At 42.6% G+C, this 12,389-nt stretch overlaps 1 protein-coding gene across 2 annotated transcripts in view; it reads left to right on the top strand.

Moving 5' to 3' along the window:
* Window positions 1-12,389, top strand: part of PKIG (cAMP-dependent protein kinase inhibitor gamma) — a 572,021-nt gene that overhangs the window by 426,576 nt on the left and 133,056 nt on the right. The gene's annotated exons all lie outside the window — the stretch shown is intronic.

Here is a 12,389-nt window from a genome sequence, read left to right as displayed (position 1 = left end):
GAAGCTCTGGGCCACATCTTGATGTCACTTGTCATTCTCGCGGTGTCGCGGTGAATGACTAAAGATGACCATCTGATGTTGAGGACGTTCAGGGGAATGGTTTGAGTCTCGAACCGCCTAGAGCGTGGGCATTAACTGATAAAAAGTATCTGAACTCCAAACAATCGCTTCAGCCAGAGAGATTGTAACATTCCTTCCAGGGCCGGACAGACCATTTACTCCACCGAGCATTTCCCCGGTTGGCTGGGGCCCCTGGTGGTCGATTTTGAAAGCCTGGGGCCGTCCCTGGTGCCGTCCCTGGTGCCTCTGTTACTTTCCATAGCCTCTTGGGTTACTTGCAGCATGCACGAGGAGGCTTCGAGAGAGGGGGGGGGGGGGAGGTAGAGAGAAAGGGATGAGCGGGGAGAAGGAGAGCAGGGGAATGGATGGATGGAAGCGAGTGAACGTACAAGGAGAAGGGAGCAGAACTGGTTTGAACATTTTACCAAGGACTGATTTTGAAGCCCTAGGCCGGGTGGTTACCCCCTTCCCTTTCTCCTCCTGTGACTGACTCTCAGTTATAACAGGAGCTTCCTATGACCACTTTTCAGTTACAGCAGCTTTTGGGAAAGCAGTGCAACGCACTGGGTGCTTAGGTTGTGTTGGACACTCCTTGGAACTTTTGGTTACAGAAGAGTTGACTTGGGCTCACTCTTAATGGATGACAGTTGAAGCTATATGTACAGTTGCTCCAGAAACTGTCATTTAATAACTACAACCAACGATGAAAGGAAGGGCCTTTGCACGGGTGCTACGCAAACCTATTAAGACTAATGCATGTTCCTTGCCTGTGGATGTACCTCATTTGGGTATTTAGGCGGGACTCATCTTCATTCCCCTCTTCATCAAATAACTGGGAAGAGCTGACTGGGGGATTGAGGCATGAGTACATCTTATCCGACTTCTCTCACCCAACTTTAAGATAGATGTGGGCACCCCCGACTGTGGTGAGGCCCAAGTATTTATCTGCTGCTTTCATCTCACCTCGCAGTGGAATTTACTAGGGTTTTTAGTCCTAAATAATACTCAGCTGCCTCTTTATCTTCTATGCGAGTTCACTTGACAAGAGTTTTCCCTCGATACTTCATATCCTGCCTGGATGGTTTTCTGTTTTGGTCGACATTGCTAAAGTGTGGTATTTCTTACTAGGCCATATTCGCAAAATAAAACATTATTTCTCCTTGCAGACAACTTCCCTTTTCCGCCTGAACTTGAACAATTTACTCGTCAGCACAAACCCACACCATATATACAAGCCTTTTAGTCTTAAACTTGTTCTCTTGGAGGGTTCACCGGGATAGGTAGGTGTGACATGCATACAGTGACCTAATACAGATGTCTTGAGGTACATGGATTCTTAGCGTCCGGGTACGTCCTCTGTGAAAGTAATGGAGCCTACACTGGTCGTTCATTACTGCAGCCTGTGCTTTCACACAGGACACCCTCCCTCCAAGTACCTTTCTACCGACACATGCAGTCTGTTCTTAAAGTGGCACCTGGAGAAGACAACACCGCTGTTACACAAACTGTGGCAGCTGCATATGCTGTACAGAAATCAGACACCGTGCTGGCACTGATTAGCATTCTCTTCATAACTTTTTGAAGTGTAGTGCTTTTGCTGGGATTTTCCTGGCTGCTGGCATACTCTGATGAGTCATACCCCTGTAGAGCATGTTTGAAAATAGGCACTCACTCATGTTGGCTTTGCAGGACAGAATATGTGGGTCACCGACCCCACTAGTGAAGCTGGTAGTCCTGTACTATGAGATCTTAATAGATGGGGCTTTTAAGTCCTGAAGAAAGACCCTTGACGTGGTTTAGCATATTTTAAAGGGGACTGAAACTCATAAAAGGATTGAACTATTCTTCTGCACATTACTCATTTTAATCTCATTATATAAAATAAATAGTAACCAAGCCAATCTTGTGGACTTGGCCCCTCTCAGCTGGGTCACTGTCAAACATTTTGCCTTCACTCCTCTGTTTTTCGAACCTGTTTTTGTTGGCTTTTAGGACTCTGTGCACTTTATCACTATTAACCAGGCCTAAAGTGGTGGTGCTCCCCCCCCCACCAAAACAATGGTACAATTGGTCTACACCTGATTGGTACCTTTATTTTACTTGTAAGTCCCACAGATATGGTACCACGGGTACCCAGGGGCAGTAAATTCAATAATACTACTAGTGTGCAGCAGCACCCATTGTGCCACACACTAAAAGTAGCCTATTAAAAGTTCTCAGGCCTGCCATTGCATGCTGTAGTTCAGTTTTAAACTGCCAATTCGACCAGGCAAAATAAACTCTTTGCCAGGCATAAACATTTTAAAATACATATAGGCCCCCTCCAAAGTAAGCCCTAAGCAACCCATGGGGGATGGTACACTGTATGTAAAACGTAGGACATGTGTTTTTAAGTTTTACATAGGCTGGTAGTGGACAAAAAACACATTTGTTTTTCAATACTGTAAGGACTGCCTCTTCCATAGGATAACATTGGGCTTCTGTATTATATTTAATAATTACCAACTCTTGATTAAGACCAGGTAGAAATGTCATTTTTGATCTCAAAAGAATTGCAATTTAAAGCTGTCCTAAATGGTTAAGTCAAATTCTAAGTCACAGTTCTCAAAATGCCACTGTTGGAAATTTGGCATTTTTGTCCTAACCTTTTGGTCCTTGCAGCATGTGTCCTGGCATGACTGTGATTAGCATGGCACTGGGCCTTTGTGTATTCCTCCCAGACAGTGAAACAAAGATGGACTGTGTTTGCAGGATGGGCAAACCCGCCAGGATGTGTGGGGCAGAGCTTTCCCAATTGCATTTCAAGGAGCTTCTTCCAGCATACTCACAAAGACCTTCACACCAGTCTTTTGTCACCCTAGCCCTCTTGGAGCTTGGGCAGCGGAAGGGGTACGTTTCCAGAAACCAGGTGTAGAAGGGCCTATAAGTTTCTCCCACTACAAAGGCTGGCAGCACATATACATATTGGACCATCAGAAAAACTTTCTTGGACCTGTGGAGGACCCTAAGAGGGACTGTCATGTACTTCAGAGAACTGCTCTGCGGCTTCAGGGCTGCTTTGTACCTACAAGGAGTGCCCTGCTGCTACTAGAGGACTGCTGCTTCAAGCGTGCCTTGTACCCTCAGAGGGGAGCCCTGTAGCTTGAGGCATGTCTTGCTGCTGCATCCCACGACTTCCAGAGTGACTCCAGTTGTGAGGTAACTGATACTGGAACACAACAAGCTCCAGGGGCCTGCTTGCAATTGCCCGGCTGACCTGCTGCACTGGAATTGTCACGACCTGTAACTGGACCTGCCTGAGCTCTGCTGACCTCTGCTGGAGGGAGTCCTGATCCCTAAGAGGTGCCTTCCCTGGTCTGGTCGTTTGCTGGCATGAGTTGAGCTCCTCCTGTAAAGAAATGGAGAAATCTTGAAGTTTTTGGCTCTTCGTGACTGTGAATCAGCCTGTTAGCGCTGAGATCTTGCCTGCCGCAATGACCACCAATGCAAAGCTTCTGTGAACCCGACTCTTCATGCTACAGTGGCCAGCAGCGACGACCGGCTATGCAAGATCTGCACTTCATGCAACAGCGACAACCGCCTGCGGTGACTGGCAACAAACGTCTGCAATGCCTGACAGGATCTTCACGCTAAAGCGACAACCACCCACGGTGCTCAGCTTGCTCTTCGCTCTACAGCAACGACCATTTTCAACGCTCTTCTTGTGGCCTCCTCCACTGTGAACTACACCATTTGCACCAGACTATTGGTAACTTTTAGCAAGACTAACCTGATCCCTGTATAAGGCAGACGCTCCTGCACCATCGGCCTGAACTTATGACTTTCTCCTGGTTTAGCATGACCAGATGATTGTGAGTGGCGCTTTGTGGCTATACTTTCCTCAGTCTTTGGAATTGCAAATCTCTAGTTCTACTGATTAGATTGTTATTGTTTGTTGAATACTTTAATACAATTTTCTCTAGGTTTCTAAATTGGTGTGTGATTTTTCTGGTTGATGGATTGTATTACTGTTTGTGTACTGCATAAATACTTAACACAGCGCCTCCAAGTCGAGCACAGCTGCTTTTGTGCCAGTCTAAGCTCGAAATTCTGTCCTGCTTCTAAAGTAGCAGGTGACTTTACAGGGAGACCTGCTTCTCCCTGTTGCTTGCTGTAATTAGTTGGTGATACTTGCAAGTCAAGGGTTGTCAGTGGAAAGCAATATGGTTGCATTAATCACTCTCAAAGGATATCCTTGGGTAATTTGCATTCATTATTTTTGGGCCATAGAAAGGCAGATCTGGTCATTATCCGACAGGAAGAAAATACATTTCAGGATTAATATGATCTATCTGAGCTTCTACAATACTCTGGGCCCACAACATAGGTGACATTAAATGCCCTCTAAGACCCGTCTACATCTTATAATCTTGATTTTGATTTGATTGAGCTCCAAGTCTTAATCTGGCAAAATGTGCTAGAGATGTCGGACTCAACCAGCACGATGCAATTCAGAGAAAAGATAAAGAACATAAAGTCCAAGCAAATGTAGATAACAAAAAAGTCTATTACCTTGGAACAATTAAAAGTTTAAACTGAAGTAGGAGCAGTTTGGATACATTAAACCCACTTAGTCTGTGGAGTTATTCTGGAGCATTGTAAATGTTTAATACGAGCACCCCTTATTTATTGACATTTAGAAATCTGTTTTCTGATGATTTTTAGGTTTCGCCTTCACAGCACTCACGCAATCTATTGTATTTAATATAATTCTTAACAGGGGCTTTCATCCCACCCTTTCTCTTCATTGCTTGGCGTGCTTGCCTCTTACGCTTTTTCAGTTTCTATTGGCTTGTGCATACTATTTCTTGTTTTTCTCATGTGCTTCTCTTATCAGTGTTCCACAACCCAAGTACTGTTTTCATCTACTTTTGTGGAGTTCTTTTTTTTAGTATCTGCCTGCACAGCGCTTGTTTTTAAAGTGCTGAGATTTCTGTTAGAAGGCTTGATTTGTTAGTAGAAAGTTTTCTTTTGCTGTCCGATCTGGTGACTCTTGTTTCTGCTTCACTCCGAGCAGTAACTTTCATTTCTTCCACGAGGCTTGGAATGCATCGTTCTCCAAGTTTTGCTTTCATCCCTAAGCCCCGCCCTTGGTACTCTCACGCAAAAGGCCCTGGGGACAAAGGGAATTCACAACACTTCAGTTCTTCTATGCTGTCAACCATAACCTAGCGCCCAGTATGCAATCTCCAAGCACCACAAGCAACCAGAGTTATATCCTTTGGAAAAAGGTGATGGAAAGCTTGAGTGACTGACTGCATTGTAATGTCTGTTTTTTTGGGAAAGCTCTGCTTTAAGCGGATGGATGTAAGCATAAATGACAGTGCGGGGAGCTCCACATAGGGTTTCACCTTTGTTCAAAGACAAGCTTATGCAGTCTATCCCAGATGCAATCAACTTGACAATTGGACACTGTGCAGGCCTGCACCTGCCACTGAAACCCGAGCACTTTCCATACACAATATTCACCCTATAAAGTAAAGGGCTGGTCTGTTAATGCTGCCCATAACCCGAAACACAATCGTAATGGGAAAGCCACCACAGAGACCCAGATATGTAAAGGGACTTGTAAAACTACATTTAATTCTTTAAAGTATACCCCTCACTTCGCCCCCCTGCCTCCCTCCTTCAGCTGGCACCCTGCCCTTAGTACAGAAGGCTCTTCGGCACTGCTAGCTACATTGGCATCCATCAAACCCTGATCCTACAGCCACACCCATGCCCCTCCCTCCACAGCTGTAGCGGGCCTAGAGGCAGCAACTGCGCTGCATGATGCACAGAAAACGCCCTGAGAGCAAAGCCTGTCATATCAATACCACCTCCCACAACACCCTCGACTATCCCACCACTAGCAGTGACGCTCAGCTCTGCCAATGCACATCAACTCCGCCTGCAGAACCCACTGCCATTCAAACTGATGGCCTGCACACCTCCTGCCATGAATTTCAACTCTGGCATGCAGCCGCCGCCTCTCTGCCAGCACCGGCACCCAGAAACAGCCCTCAACACCTATCTCCATCCTGACCTGCAGCAAGATCTGCCCCTCTAGTAGGGGTAGACCCAAAGCGCTCTCCCAATGCACCCCTCTAATGCTCTTTCTCTCTTTCTTACCGTTGCTCTGTCCACCCTCTGTGTCTGTGTCTCTCTCCCGCTCTTGCCAAGGAGAGGTACAAAAATATGCATAGTTTGCTCATTAGTATAACACCTGGTTGAGGTCTCTAGCAGTTACCTGCTTGGATTAATGGCGCATTCACAAATATGTAATTTATTTACACAAAAAAATATTATTAATCACATAGCCGAAACCTATTGCATTTACCAAAGCTTGTTAGTGCAGCTGATCACACTGGATACACCAAAGAATCTGATCACCTTGGCAGCAGAGAATTTACTTTTAGATGAAATGGTGGATCTTGGTTCACTCTAATGAAAGCTCGTTGCAGATGATGTTCCAATAAGTTTCGTACAGTATGATTGACACATCAACTAGTGCTCATGGTAAATGCAGCTTGCTATGGTGAGACCGCTCTGTAAAATGGGAACTGGTATTCAAGCCTGCGGGGATTCAAAAGTTTTAGCTGACATACTGTTGCAAAGGCAGTTTGGATTGGTCCAAAGTCTGATACAGTGGCAGCTGGCATCTACTAGGGTGAGAACCTCCTCGCTCCGGCCGTCCTTGTTGCTTCTGCAGCCCTGCTACCAGGAAACTCACTCGACCAATCAGGGCGCTGCTTTAATCAGCATGAGAGTTGCACCCTGATTGGAAGGAGCGGCCTCACTCGGCACTCCACAGCGCTGTGGAGGCATGCACATGCTCTAACCCAGCCGGTTTAAGACAGCTGGGTTAGAGATACTTAAAGTGTGCAGGTGTGGCTGGCTGTCGCAAGATGGCCGGACAAAAAGACATGCACACTTTAAACAGTGCATTTAGCAGTCCACCTTCCTCCTTGCTGCTGTGTCTGATAATCTGCACCGGACGGGGAATGAAAAATAAAATGGTAATTAATTGACATTTATTTTTCTTGCTCTCATGGGTATTTAAGTGGGGTGAGACTCCAATGGAGGAGCCGCCCCTGGTCTGACATGAAAAAAGAATAGCTGCTCAACTTGATTGCTGAGATGGTAAGTTCCTAAAAATCGAATGTAGTTTTAAAATCCTGGACTGCCTAAACACTTGCCCTTGTTTTAACAAATAACTTGCCATGTGCATGTGCCAAGCTCATCTCAATCTAGATTGGTTGCCCTGGGAAAGAGGCTGCCTCAAACGCGGGCTACCTCTTCCCTCTGGATTTCCACTTTGATTATTTCGCCTCCTCTCCAGACGCTCCAGATGCGATAGAGTTGTCCATTCCATACATTTTTCACACAACCCCGTACACATTTGTACTGTGAAGCTTGAGTTTATCAGTAAATATGTATCAAATACTACACTAGATTTTAAAATATCTTCCAAAGATAACCACGAGGTTTAGTTTAATTTTAAAATCTGTTAGGGAAAGTAATGGTATACACTAGAAGTGTGCAACACGTTATATTGTTATTGATGATCTGGTTAAAGATTATTTCTTTTAAGTGTGTGTTTTATCTTGATATGTTCTTTCTGTCGCCTAATGAAGTAGACTACTGTCTTGTGTTTTTTCTCTTTGTGGTTAGGGTGCTCTGACACTTCATTATCTGAAACGGTACTTGTAACCATGCAACGCTGCTAAAGTTACACTGCAGCCTTGCAGAGTGTGTGCTTCAATAACAAGGACTGGGGTTAACCTTACAGTAGGAGTTATCATTTGCACTGAACTGAGACAGCAAGCACGTACAGGTCACAGCCATTAAATGAGGACACAGTTGAAGTGCAAAAGCTCTTGGGGTTCCGCTCAGAGCAGATGAGTTTGCTGCCTGTTTGGTAGCACAGTTGTATAGTATTACCCAACACTGCTGGCAGTGTACACGCTTGTAAGAGCGAAATGCGTTATTGAGTATAGAAAAAATGGAAATAAATGGACAGGAGTAAAGAATCTTGTACAGAATATGATCTAAGACGAGTAGCTGCTTATACCTGCTTTAGGGAACCAGGTACAGAATGCATTATCTAACCAAATCATTGTGTCGCGACTGTGAATTTGCAAGTAATCCATTGATCCTCTAATGCAATACATGTGAAATGAGGCCTCAGGCAGGTTTAATAAGCCGTTGTCAGCAGGGGATATGAGATACAGTTTCCTCAACGAGAGTTAGCAGAGGGATTCTCTGATTCACTCTTTTTAATACTTGGTGGTACAGCTGCTTAAGGAGTGGCGCTAGATTACTTCCTCGTCCAGTATGGGAGGGAGAGTTTGAGCTGTGCAAACTTCTCCTAAGCATCCATAGTATTCACACTATTTGAAGAGAGATCACCAGCAAAGTCATTTCATTTTAAAATCGTAGCCTGTTTTCAAGCCAATACAGGAATCAATTTGAACAAGTTGTAAGGACATGTTCAAATATTTTATTTAACACTCAGGTAGTGACTTGTGTTGTAAATAGGCCTTTTTTTTAATGAGTCGCTTATATGTTCGGTCCCTGATTTTGGCATTTGTAGCCTCCGAGGGAGTCTTTTATCCCATTACTTTGGTTCAACTATTTTGTCACCTTTTCGATGGCATTTCATACCATGTGACAAAGTACCACTACTCCAACCGGTAAAACACTTTTTATGGGCTCAGGCATGAGTCCGCCAACATTACTTCAGTGATGGTTGCCATTATCGTTGCTACCAAATGATTTGAAGAATTTGGCAAAGATCGACCTAGATTTTCAGGTAGATCGCACATAAGTCAAAGTAATAAAGGATATTATTGTTTTTTATTAAGTTTGTCTTATTCTGTTGTGTAATATGCATAATTGGATCTCATATCTCGCCATGCACATCAGTGATGTATAGGAATTCGGATTGTTGTATATAGTTCAATACAGCTGTATTTTTATATCTGAAATAGAACTGAGAATATTTACGTGTTCACTCAGAAGGGCACCGATTCCTTTACTGCTTATTTGGTTGTTTAACTCCCAACTATACCCTTACAGGTACGAATATATATTAAAATTAAATCAATAAACATTACAATTTCCACTCAAATATAGAATGACAACTATTTTTAAACCTAAGGACTTTTCATTCGAAAGCTGAAACATTGCAGTAGAACTAAGTGAATTACTGATACAGCGAGATTTTGTTTTTCCCACATGAGGCTTTACCTCATTACGTGTTCTGCAGCTCTGAGTGAGGGACAGCATGACAATACTGCATGTAGACTCCCTTTGTGAGCTACAAATTTCGGATCATTGCATTTGTCCCTTGCAGAAGTTTCACTAGGCTTCGGCAGTGTTGTCAAGACTATCAAAGCACTGTCTAGCTCCGAAAGTTTGGATCTGAAGGTGCTTTGGTTAATATGAACAATCTGTTTAATGTGTAGGCTACCTTTGGCTGCACATTTTTCATTCTATTGGAAATGACTTTTCTCTATTTTTTTTGACAAATTGATCATCTGTACATTAGAATTCAATTGAAACCTATTACAATGCATATCATTTCAGTGCCGTCAGAATCATAGGATGCTCAGCTATAATTTCTGCTTGTATAAAACTGATTTATAGTCGTCTGGATTTCATACGAGTAATTTTGTCTAAACTATTCGCCTGTAAATGTTTGCAAAGCTTTTGAGATTAAAATCCAACAGCAGTTCTAGATGTGTGTACAACTGATCCATCCAGTGGGATGCTTGGTTTATAGAATTTGAGATACTGTTTTAAACAAATCCTGCTTGTAAATTTGAACCATATCCTGTAGAGATTACACTTAAGTAAAGCATGAATACATGTTTGTGAGAAGCCATTTGTGACAGGGATTTACCATTTTGAGACAGCATGCAAACTACAACTGCGCCTTTCTTTTCTGAATTGTTGCATCTGTGCAGGAGTAAAGATTGTGGCATTAGGTTTGTCTTCAGACTGCTTTAATTTTCTGGAAGACCACGTCATCAATTCTTCAAATAAGTACAAGATATTGATGTGCTGAGAAAGGATGATATTTGTGTTATCCCCATTCAGCTATTGGCTTTCATATAGTTGTCATTGTTTGCCATTTCTATAATGAGCTGTCTATCAAGAACAGTGACATTCTGAGGATGAGGATTTGTCCCATTTGTGTTCCCGTTCGTTTTTGGTGGTAGAACACCTTGTAGTCGTTCTGTTAGATAACCCAATGCAACATGAGAATTAAAAGCCAATGTGTGTTATTCATTGTAAATGGATTTATATAGCGCATACTACCACTGATGAGGCGTTGAATTGCTTTTCGTTGAGTAGCACGCTACTCCGGAACCAAAAATGGATTAGTGGTGAATTAGCATAGGGAAAAGTTAATTCATTTAAGCTGTGGACATGTGAGTCTGTTAGTTGGATTGAAAAGGATAAAGGAGGGATAGAAGAGGGAAGAGTCTGGGAAGTGTTTATTTTAGGTTCATAGCAGTAGGAGGAGGTTTGGGATGAGTAAAGGAGAGATGGAGGTTGGGTAGAGTCTCTAAAGGTAGATTAGGGAGAAAAATGAGGTATCTGGTGAGTCTAGGAATGATACATAAGGGAAGGGGTTAGAAAGGCTTGTTTGGGAGATCTGAATAGTAAAAGAGGTTTGAGATGATGCAAGGAGGAATAGAGGCGAGAGGAGTCTAGCAAGGGTTATTTTGGGGATCATAGTAGTAGAATGAGGTTTGGCATGAGCCTGAGAGTGGAGGTAGAGGATAAACTGAGTAAGATATAGGGAAGCACATTTGAGAGTTTTTTTTTTATAATCTTTTGTAAAAAGAACAAAGCAATAAATATATAGATATATAAGTACTTTTATTTGTGTTTATTTATAGATATATATTTTAATAATTTAATAGTGAATCAATTGTATATATATATATAATAAAAATGTACATATTGTGATAGATAAATGGGGAACCATAAGCATCTAATTAAACAACGTATATGAAAACTTTGCCGTGACCTATATACATGTTAAGCATAGAATAATATAACCATAAGTAATACATCCATTTGTTAATTACACCGAATGAATATCTATATATTTATAAACAAAATTATTATACACATAAATACAAAGGAATACACATCTAAATACATATGATCAAATTAAATGCTTATGTACACAGGGATATACTGTACATTTATGTTTGAGAGTCAACTCTTGAGTAGTCTTGTGAAGGTGAACTAGTTATCAGTGGATCTTATGTTTGGGAGTAATGAGTTTCATAGTTTGGCTGCTTGAACAGAGAAGAATGTGCCACCTATGTGTTTTACTTATATGGTGGGATTTATAGGCGAGGTGCCATTCGGGAGTGGCGGTTCCTTTGTTGAATGTGTTTGGTGATTTTATTCCTGAAGAAGAGCGCCCCTGTTCCATGTATTGCATTGTGGGTGATGTAAAGCAGATTGAATGCGGATCTTCTGACAACCAGTAACCAATGTAGTGTCCTCAAGGCAGGGGGGATGTGGGCTTTTGGCTTTACATGTAGGAGTGGTCTGGCAGCAGAGTTCTGAATCTGTTGTAGTCTTATCATAGTTGATAAAGATGATACATGGTAGAGGCCTATGGCATAATCGAGTTTAGACAGTACAAGAGAGAGAGTAGCCTGGACCTTGTGTGGGAATCCCAAGTTGGGGGAATATTTGTCGCTGAGTTTTTAAGGTAATGAAGCTTGATCTCGCTAACTTGTCCACTTGGGCATTCTTTGATAGCTTGGAGTCCATGGTAATTTCAAGGTTTCTTACTTCCTTAGATTCTTTAAGCGGTGTTCCCAGATCATCAGGACAGGTGATGAATGGGTCCTCATTTTTCCAATTGCCACATGTGATTATTTTCGTTTTGAACACATTCAATGGATACCTACAAGTCATGATCAACCGCTCTGAGGCAGCTAAAGATTTTTGAGTTTCCAATGTCTTTGGGGCTTTGACGTTTAAGGAGTATTTGTGTCATCTGCATAGTTATCACATGTGATGTGAAACTCATTTGTCAGTGCTGGTGGTGACTTCATGTAAATGTTGAAAAGCATAGTTTGATGATAGAGCCTTGAGGGACCCCTGCTTTTGTGAAGTACGGTTTGGATGAGAAAGGAGAGGGTATGGATGACATTTGTTCTGTTTTCAAGGAAGGATGTGATCCAGGCCAGAGTAGTCCCCTCTATGCAAGCTTTGTAAAGCCTTTGTATTGGAGAGTTGGGGTCCACTGTGTCAAATGCAGCTGAGATGTC

The sequence above is a fragment of the Lissotriton vulgaris genome, chromosome 7, assembly GCF_964263255.1.
Source record: "Lissotriton vulgaris chromosome 7, aLisVul1.2, whole genome shotgun sequence".
Taxonomy (NCBI): Eukaryota; Metazoa; Chordata; class Amphibia; order Caudata; family Salamandridae; genus Lissotriton; species Lissotriton vulgaris.
Note: the sequence above shows the minus strand (reverse complement) of the source record. Positions and strands in the feature narration are given on the sequence as shown.